Below are 10,669 nucleotides of genomic sequence, written 5' to 3'. Positions count from 1 at the left end.
CTGTCGTTTTATTTATTTACTATTTATCCCACTATTAGGATGAACCCTTTTTCAATACAAGATACTATGAACTCAAGAGAGGAATGTATTTTTTACAGTAGATACCTGTCCGCAACTGACAAATTATATCACACGAATTCTAGAACCTTTTGCTTCCGTGACGCAATGGCTTAGGACGCCACGCCGCCATCATTGCAACAGGAGATCTGGAGTTCGATTCTCACATGGAACAATTATTTATTTGTACGATCCACAAACAATTGTTTCAGGTCTGGTTGTACTTTGTGTCCGTTGTTTGTATGTTTGTAAATGTCTCCGTGATACAATAGCAACACTTAGCATGGGAGTTATCCTTAAAAAAGAAGAATCAAGAAAAATAAAATCTCTGTTTACAATAATATAATTAAGAGGTCTCGAATCCTACCCAATACAACTGAAAAGTGAAGCATATAGGTACACTTCTAGTAATAATTATATAAGATAACAATGTACCTATTTCTAGATCAACATTACAAAGCAGTAAGTTTGCTCACTTTTGCCCTATTGTAAAACACTCATCCCAGAATTTCCGGGTTTTTACATCACAGCATTTATGCTATTATGAAGAAAATGTCATACGAACAATTTGGTTTGATTGCTCAATGTTAATTGATCGGCCCACGCGACGGTGCTGTGGTCCCGATATCTGACCTCTGACCTCGGAGTCTTGGGTTCGAAAGTAAGCTTGATAAGTTACAACATTAAGAAGCTATTGGTATTGTTTTAGAAATGTATTGACAGCGGTATTGCTAACCGTCAGTGTTCATGGTATCATTACATAATATAATATATGTTGAATAAAAAATTTAGACCTGATTAGTAAAAAATTCTGAGACAAAAAGCACTACTCGTTCGATGATCATTTGCATTTGGAAGTGCCAAAATAAAATTCTAAACTATGCAAAATGCGTCTGAGTTTCTTTGACAATATTAGACTACCATAGAAACACACAATCACTTGTCGAATACTTGAGTATCTTCAATAGATTAATCTCTACCAAATTTGATAGAGCATCAAAGGAGACAACGGCTTCGGAAGCGGATTCTTCGCCATAACATAACTGTTAAAGTAAGTATATGTAAAAAGTTAACCTAGCGACCGAACATCTACTATTTCTGCTTCCAATGAGGTCTGTTGAGTACAGAATCATCAAATAAAACTATCAAAGTTCAAAAATAATTGTCCTCAAAAAGGGCTTCTATTACGCAATAAAAAACCCACGATCAGTCATCTTCAATTTTAGAAACAACACGCAAACAAATGCTATTGTCCGAACAGCGCCACCTAGTGACAGTAATTGCTCCTGACAGCTCAAAGCACATCGGCCAAATCAATCATGTTGTAAAACATTTCAAGACGGTAGGCAACGAAATGCAATTTTACCGTGGGAATCAGTTATTCTCATCACCAAAAGACCGATTGAAAGTTAGGCAAAATATCCATAATTTATATACTTACAAACTTATTTACCGTCTCAAACAAAACTAGAATAATTTCCTGGACTTTTTGCTATTGTAATAAGGCTCAATTTTGTATAATATTTCTGTAATATCGATTGAAAGGCTGTAGTACTGTGTTGTAAGTATAACAATCGGCAATTTCATGATGTAATCTATCGGACGTTTTGTCCGCTGCGACGTATAAAGAGATGCAAGTAACAATAGTGTAAGAATTAATTACAAATGAGATGAACAGGACCATTATTCGAACATGTGTATGAATATTAGGAAACATGAAGACATGCTATTGTAATCTATTCAATATTGTGTTGATTATACTTGATTTGAAGGGGTTAACTAAATAAGAATGTGTTGAACTGAACGTATTAGCAAACTTGCAAAATATTGCAATGTTCGACATCACCTTTCTTTGGTAATATTCTTTATTTATTGTTTTCTGACGGGTATGTCAAAGTATTGATTTCTTAAGACACGGTATCATTGTCCGAATGGAGAATAGGCTACTCACTGTCCGAGTCAGGTACTTGCGTATTAAAGCGGCATTGATTTCGCCGATGTAATTAATTGAACTTATAACCTATTACCAATTTATTTAAGTCGAAAATTCTATTGCAGTTGCAAATGAATAAAAAAATTCAGCCATCATTTTTGTCGTGGCTCTCCCACTGCTGGGCAAGAGTCTCTTCCCGGATGAAGGAGGGGTTAAGCCTTGAGTCCACCACGCTGGTCAATGTTTTAAAAACAACTTTTAGACTTAACTTAAATGCAGCTATCATATACTTTTCTTAAAAAAACGTTTGATATAAGTAGCAGAAGCAAACCCAAGAAAACACATTCATCCATCTGTATCTGAATATTTTTATGCAAGAATACAAAGAATAGCATCATCCAAGCCTAGAATCCGGGACCTCGTAACCAAGTTGCACAAATTACGTTAGTCTTACCCAGGAATGTTAGCCGAATATTTCATTGGCACAACGTAATTATGTCATAGGAAAACTTTAAACCACGACAGATATGTTAACTAGCGTTGTTTTCACGACAAACTCTCAACAATAGGATTTTTAATGTGCAACACTGAGCGACTGTTGGGCAACAGTTTGGCAACTGCAATAGGCGCCGAATGTACAGTCAATGGCAAAATTGTGAGCCTCTGCAAAATGTTATAAAGTTTACATTCTCTAATTAATGCAATGTCAAACTATGTTTTGTTATTTACACATCAATAATCTGTAGAATAAGAAATGTTTCATCGTCCGTTACACCAGGTCACTTCTGGACTTAAGCCTTCTAAAAAAATATTACAAGCCTTAAACCGATGCTGCATCACTTTGCTTTATTGATATATTTTTAATATTTTAAAGATATTAACTAAGACATTTAGTAACTGACGTCAAATACTAACTCATTATGACACAAGACAATCACAGTAACAACTGATAAAAGCGTCAGTTTTAATAGTAAAGATGAGAAAAGCAGACAAGGAAATTCTGTGTCAATTACTTGGTTATATCAGCTAGTTTTGTGACTGAATGTACAAATACATCATGGGCAGAGATGTGCCTAAATTGTGTCAGACACAGTTTCACTTATTTGGACCAGAGTGCAGTGTGGGTGGATGAATCGTTTAATTAAGATTAATTATCGATCAGATGATAAAATTGATAACGATGCTTTGTGTAATTGCTTAATTTGTGAAAGTTTTGATACAGAAATAGATGCACCACCGACCTAAACCACTGCGCCACAGTACTAGTATAAAAAACGCAATACTGGAGTAAGTATAACAATTGTGGGACTTTATTTAAAAAATATACAAAAACATGTACAATATTTCTTGAAAAAATATCAGGCGCGTAAGCCTTAACGCGGTCTCGTATGACAAGATATATGGATGTCAATGAGGCAAGGTAAATTTGTAAGAATCGTATCAAGCTTTCTTTAGAAAAAAACATGATATATAAAGTATTTATGTTAAACTAATTCAAAAACATATAAAATATTTTTAACCACCAAACAAGCTACTCCAATCGAACCTGGGATCTCCCAGTCGCAACAAAAGCGATTACCATTATAATACTACAATGACTAAACATGTTTGACACTCGATCATCAATATAGATCAACAGTATATAACACTTATATAACATTATATTGTTATTATCCTATTAGTAATAACATTTGTATGCCTTAGGGTATATAAAACAATGCTGTATCGATATTGATTGAATCAGACTATTGTATTGAACTATAGTTTAATGATGTGAAAACAATTGCTTAGTTCAGGTGCTTTGAATTTCTCTCAACAATTTGAGGTCGAGGAAGCAATATTTATGACTGCTGTGTATAAGGTTCGATTCCGATGTCTAGGAAGGAATTTTCAGACTTTCTGAAGTAAGATTCACTCGAACGCAAGACTAAATAAATTTGTCGATTAAGTATCATTAACAATGTTTTAACTCTATAAAGAAACTCTTATTTTTGGAAAATTGTCCAGTCAAACAATTCAAGTATTTCCGATATAGCATTTAAATTCATACATTTGTGACAAAACCTAGGAGAATTCAAGGTTTTAAAAAGCATAATCTATTCTTCCTTTGCCCCATTATCCTCACGAAAAATCGAGTACCTAGTTGAAAACTTTTACCCATTTTTAGCAATACCAAGCATGAAAATTGGCAGATACAAGTTTTAGTACCTAATATACGAACTATCACAATATTTTGGAGCAATACACTACAAAAACACTACAACTTATCAAAAAACTATATTAGAACAATAGCAATATTCCTAAAACATGAATCTCAACACAACCAATTACCTAGTTATGCTAATCACCTTAATTATCTAATTACAGCTTCATAATCACCTCTCACGCCGAAATCCGCCAACAAAAATGTTCGAATCAGATTATCGGCTAGTAAAAAGTGTTTAAGCCGTCTTCCCGCAAGATGTCGTGGTTGCGTCACTATGTCTTCATAACGATGGTTACGACGAGCGGGATCCGTGTCACCTGCTGTGAAGTTTTCGTGTGTAGTGATGGGAGATAAACTGTCGATATTCTCGCAATTTATCGATAGCTAGCTAGACTACTTGTCGTGTTGTACTAATAAACCATGTAAGTAGAATATAGACATGTAATTATAGACTATTATCAATTTTGAAACACGGTTAAAGGTCACGTTAGACTTACAAAAATATTTTTTCTAAAGCCGTGCTTAATTTTTTTTCACATTCACCTTAATGTCAGAAGTTAAAGGTTTTTGGAATGCTATTTTGAACTAATTTCATTGTCATCACATGTCAAAAAATAAACCTCATTTTAGTTTTATCAACAGCATTAATAAAAGTCTGCTATCATTTGCTGTTTATAAGTAAAGTTTCTGATTCCTTGAAAATAAAACTGAAAATAAAAATATACATGACTTTTGGGTGTCTAAGGTGTCTTCCTTTTGTTTTTATAATTCCGGCTCATTTTCACCCACTGTTGTGTATTCTTCAGCCCAAAAAATCGACATTTATCTTAAACTACTAGTGAATTTATCGACAATCGTACACACTGTCACATCACTAGCACACAGTTCCCACATACACAGCGAGAGCGCAACAGCCAACACTTTTTTGCTTGTTCGAAACGAGAGCATATTCTTTACTTTATCATTTACATAAATCTGTGCACGCGAGTCCTCGCATTACTATAATAATCACGTTGTTTTTGAGTTAATTTGTGCACGACAGACAAATTGAGTCGGAAGTTTGTTTAGGCACGTGAGAATATAAAGTTTATTTATAAAAATACGACAGGAAGTTTCAATTATGTGTGAAAATTTCGAATTATGTCCGTAATTCCTTTGAATAGCTCTACTAAGTATGAGCTCGTAGGCTAAAATGACAACAGCCGCGCGAATTCATCTCTGAGACTAAGCTACGCTTGCCGATAAAAGACTGTGGATGGGTGACCTTATAATACATATCGAGTTCCTACTTGTTTCGGTAGGCATATTAAGTTGTGGGTTCCGGTTCTCATTTTCAAAGATCTTTGACAGTCGTTACCAGTAGTCAGAAGCTTGAAAGTCTGCCCACCAAACTTACCGAAGGGTATCGTGCTATAACCCAGGTAATTGGGTTGTGGAGGTCCGACAGGTAGACGATCCATGTAAAATACTGGTATACAGCGGCAACCAGTGAGACTGGAAGCTGTCTCCAAGACAGTTATTATTAATTTGTATTTATATATAAATAAAATGTATGTATTATATTTCTTACAGTACTTTAGGTATATGATTGTGTATTAGCTTCATGTATCTCGTTCAACAAATGAGTAGGGCAATGGGTTAAGTCGACAATGCAGTTCTAAATTCCGGGCTCCTTACTCAGAAGTTTATATAAAAACTGTCATACATACCTCAGTTTATGTCTAAGCTATAGGATTTATATTACTATAGCTTGTCATAAAATATATCTATAAATCATAGCAATGGCAAAATAATTTATTATTACTAAATACATAGTTAAGTAGGTTTATGCGAAGTGGCAGACATTGTTTAACACAAAAGTTGATGCTAGGTAGATTATAAGCCTTCTTTTAAAGACATTAAATTTGTAATTGTAAAAACCTCAGTCAAATCCCTTGACAAATAAACCTCAACCAACTCACTTACCCCCGGTTTCTCAGGTACATTTGGCGGTCGTTAATCTGTTCATAGGCGTTTAAACTCATATATGATGGATTGAATAGATCAATTACCGTTAAATTTACCTCAGAAACCGGGGTTATACATGCGATGACAGGAAAACTATGAGAAAAATACTGAATTTTCTTTTAAATGGATAATAAGTGTTAAATAAAAAAATATAGCATCAAAAAAGTGTGTGTGTTCCACTTCTTTTTATAATCGCCATAAGGTTCCTACAACTTCATCATTTATTACATAACCCTCAAAACTAACGTAACGTATAATATTGTTCATCACAAGACAAATGACATTGTTCCATATTGTATCAATTGATATCAATCACATCAATCACTCAATCCAACACAGACCATTAATATTGACTGCAACGAGTACTAAAGAGTTTAAAGTTTTATAAGTCGCTCGCAAATCAGAGATCATTCTCAAATGGAACTTTCTTTTTATGGCGATCAAGTCTTTTCCTTGAACAGAAAACTCAAAAAAGCTTTTACAAAACTTATTTGAATCTCCCAATAAAGGAACTATTTACTTAGAAGGAGGCTTCTATCACAAACTTTATAACACCAACCATTTATTGCAAAAAGCATTTAACTGTTTTATGCCGGAGTTCCCGAGGGATTGAGATTTACACGGTAAGGGGCCTCTAGTATATAATATTAATAATACACGAGATTAGCGCGTTCATTCAAACAAACAAACTCTACAATTTTATAAAATTAGTAGAGATTTCAACCTGAGGCAGGTCATCAAAAAATGACTAAGAAAGACGATCATTAATAAAAGTCAGTACGTCACTTAGTACCGATATTGTTACGTTTCATTCTGATATCATCTGATTACATCTAGATAGATTATGACATGCCTAGATTGAATCTTTAGCTAATGATTCTTCAAAACGTAACGAGAGCTTGCTAAATAGACAGTTTTATTTATAGACTGGATGCAATGGTGTCTACAAGTCAGTATTGTACGTAGACTCTGGAGAATGTACAGCGTTTAAAGAATAATTAATAAGCAAAAAAATATAGTTATCGCAAATGTTTGTTCTTGTTTGATTACAGTTAACATTTTATAAGTTGTAGTTTACAGTTTTAAGGATACGCGTAAGCATGTCTTCCTGTCTCACTATTTTTCTATTGCTGGGCAGGGGTTTCCTTCTACATTGAAACAAAGCAATGTACTGCATAGTTGCTATCAAATCGACGCACATACACAACTCAAATACACAATACGCATGCAGGTTGGAGGCCTGAGTCCACAACGTTAGCCACCTACCGATTCTACACTTCGTTGAAACGATAAAGTTATCTAAGGCTCTGCACAATTGCACGGTGTTCTTTGTCAAACTTTTAAAAAAATACTTTCTACTTCACAATGAAACTCCACATCTGTGACAAGTACAGTAAGTATCGTGATCTCATGTGTCATCGCTTGCGCAACCGCCTACCGTTCGATCGACAGATAGATAGAAGATTCACTGTGTAAGCCAAAATTAATGATGTTTTAACTTAATGAGAGAAATCTTAGTACTTTTGTTTGTGAGCATATGTTTTATACTGCTCTTTCTGGGATTTCATTAAACCTTATTTTTATCTTTCCCAGTCACAAATACAAGGTTAAGTTCGTATATAGCAAGTACCAAGTGACTTTCTTTACTCATTATCTGCAACTGATATGCATAATCAGTGGCCTCCGTGGCGCAGTGGTTTAGGTCACCACGCCGATACCACTGCATCGGGAGGTCGTGGGTTCGATTCCCACACGGAGCAATTATTTGTGCGATCCACAAATAATTGTTTCGGGTCTGGTTGTGCTTTGTGTCCGTTGTTTGTATGTTTGTAAAAGTCCCCGCGACACAAGAGCAATTCTTAGTGCGGGAGTTGTCTTTTTTAAATAAAAATAAATAAAAAAAAATCAATATTTTTTTTCTGTTTCAGATAGAATCCCTTTATTATTAAATCCATCCGGGAAAGTAAGTAAAGTAAGTATTATCAGTTATGAAAACCGTTTTTTATAGAGATCTAGAAACTAAGCCCATTTTTTGTACGCAATGGATGACAACGAAAAAAAAGTTCAGGATCAATTATGTTATCAAGCATCCTACTATCCTACTAATATTATAAACGCAAAAGTTTGAGAGAATGTATGTATGGATGTTTGTATATAGGTCGCTGAAAACCCAGAATCACAGGTAGGCTACTTTTTATCCCGGAGTTCCCGAGGGATCAGGATTTACACGGGAAGGGTTTCCACGAGGACGAAGTCGCGGGCGGCCTCTTGTACGAAATACAAGTGCAATACTTTTACCTAACATTACTTAACATTTGACCCACAGCCAACATACAAAGGTAAAAAGTCATAACAACAATTACGATAACACCACTTAAGCCCTTTTTGGTCCAACACACATATTTCAAAGTATTTAATAAAATAATTGTAGTTGACAAACAGTTATTATGTTGTCGCAACAGCAAGAGATGAAATGTGCGCGGAGTGCGCGTGCACGCTTCACCGTTATATTATAATAAAATAATTATTAAAGAATGTTGTCTGGAAGGAAATAATGTTAAATTTTGTTACTAGATCTATTTACAAACATAAATAAAATCATCTTGTTTCCCACTGAGGTAGACAGAAACCAGAGAAACTACTTGTTACGATCCTACCTAACTTCTCTTGCTGTATTTACTGCATACATCTTGTCATATAGGTTGTTAGGACATATTTTGTAAAAAAAAAACCATGTGGTAGATGTTCGATTTGATGTCGTTACCAAGTCTAAAAATAAATAAGTTAATACTCGTAGTTCAAGGTATCGTTTTCTTTGATAAAGTACACAATTGAATGGTTGTTTAAAGTAAGGGCCCTGCTACATATCAATTTTTATTTCCATAATCTGTTTGTACAAAATTATCTGTGTGTCTAGGTAGAAGGGTATTCCGTAATAGAGGTATTTTCCACAAAGCCGGCAATTCGTACCAGTTAAAACCTTAGATATACAGTTTCAAAAATAAGGCATTTCTCCTACATTAATTAAACTTGCATATCCGGATTAAATAAAAATAATAATGAGTAGTTTTTTGTTACTTTCTATATTTTAGTACACTTTCAAGAAAAGCAAAGTATTCAAATCTATTGTGGTTAGTTTTCAACACCAAGGACGTACAGATAATGCAATTTTAATATTATTTCTTTAATAACAGTTATTTTATCATTTCGCCAGCAATGACATTGAGGGTAGGCACCGCAAATTAAAAGAAATGAAACTGCAATGTTTAGCAATGTTCTGTGGCATTTTAATAGGTTTCGAAAATTGTATATAATTTTATTTTAATATTGTAACGGTGTTAGTCACGTTTTGTTATTCGAATTTCCGTTTTCCGGAGTTATGCTATCTTTAACTAGTAAGCCACTAGGTAAAGTTACACTTAAACCGATCAGTATTTTCATGGGTAACCCTTGGTAAAATTATTATCTATTATGATAAAAATAGTAGAAATCTATATATCTAATTGTTATATTTAAGTAAACGTCAGCTATTTAAACCAATTTCGATCAAATTTTGTTCAGATAGTTGAATACTCGTATGAGAAACACATTCTACAAAATAAACGAGCACAAAGTTCAAAAATACTATATTACATTTTATGTCAATAACGAGAATTGAACTCAAGACCCTTTGCAACAAGTCGACCACTATAACCTCTTCGACATAGAAACTTAAACACAGCTGACTCTATAAGCGATTTTAACAACAACACCCACTCAACCAAATCTCAAAAAATCAATAATTGGTTAAAATCCAATTAAATTAAACGCAATTACCTTTCTACGGTGTTGAGCAACCCTTCATAATAATGAGACATAAATGTCAAGGGCAGGCATCAAACTGACACCCGTCCATTCGCACGTCCGGCGCATCGGTCACGGTGCCACGTGGGTGAATATTGAGAAACTATGGCTAACAATAAGAATTAATTTAACTACTTGGATGAAAGATATTGTTTGAACCACTGCTGCACTGTAGTGAAAGTGTTTACTGGTCCAGGTTTGATTCCCGTACGGTAGGCTAAACGGTGATCTGATTACAAACTAAGTAGAGCTTGAACTATAGTATCAAGGCCACTGATACATATATTTATATACTTTTTAATACATATTCTACGCTTATAGATGATCAAAAAAAATTTGAGAACAGATACTCGTGCTCATGACAGAAGTAGTTTTCCCGCGATTCAAACCCACTACTCGCCGCGACGCGTTTCTTAGTTATCCGCGTCAAACACTAGACCGTTATTTTTTAATAAATTATAAAATGTTAAGTGACCAATCAATAAGTCTATTAACTAACGTATTAATAAATATTTGACATAGCTAGCTAAGTAAAATATGCATGATGTTCAAACAAAGCATCGTCGTATTCCTAAATTACTTTCAAAATCGGCTCTACAACAGTAATTACAAAGCCAGTCAAA

The 10,669-nt window shown here is 34.3% G+C and overlaps 1 long non-coding RNA gene across 1 annotated transcript in view; it reads right to left on the bottom strand.

Annotated features, from left to right (window-relative positions):
- The window catches only part of LOC142982390 (uncharacterized), a 147,841-nt gene that overhangs the window by 51,369 nt on the left and 85,803 nt on the right, over nucleotides 1-10,669 (bottom strand). The gene's annotated exons all lie outside the window — the stretch shown is intronic.

The sequence above is a fragment of the Anticarsia gemmatalis genome, chromosome 21 (genome assembly GCF_050436995.1).
Source record: "Anticarsia gemmatalis isolate Benzon Research Colony breed Stoneville strain chromosome 21, ilAntGemm2 primary, whole genome shotgun sequence".
Classification (NCBI taxonomy): Eukaryota; Metazoa; Arthropoda; class Insecta; order Lepidoptera; family Erebidae; genus Anticarsia; species Anticarsia gemmatalis.
This window is presented reverse-complemented; position numbering and strand designations above follow the sequence as displayed.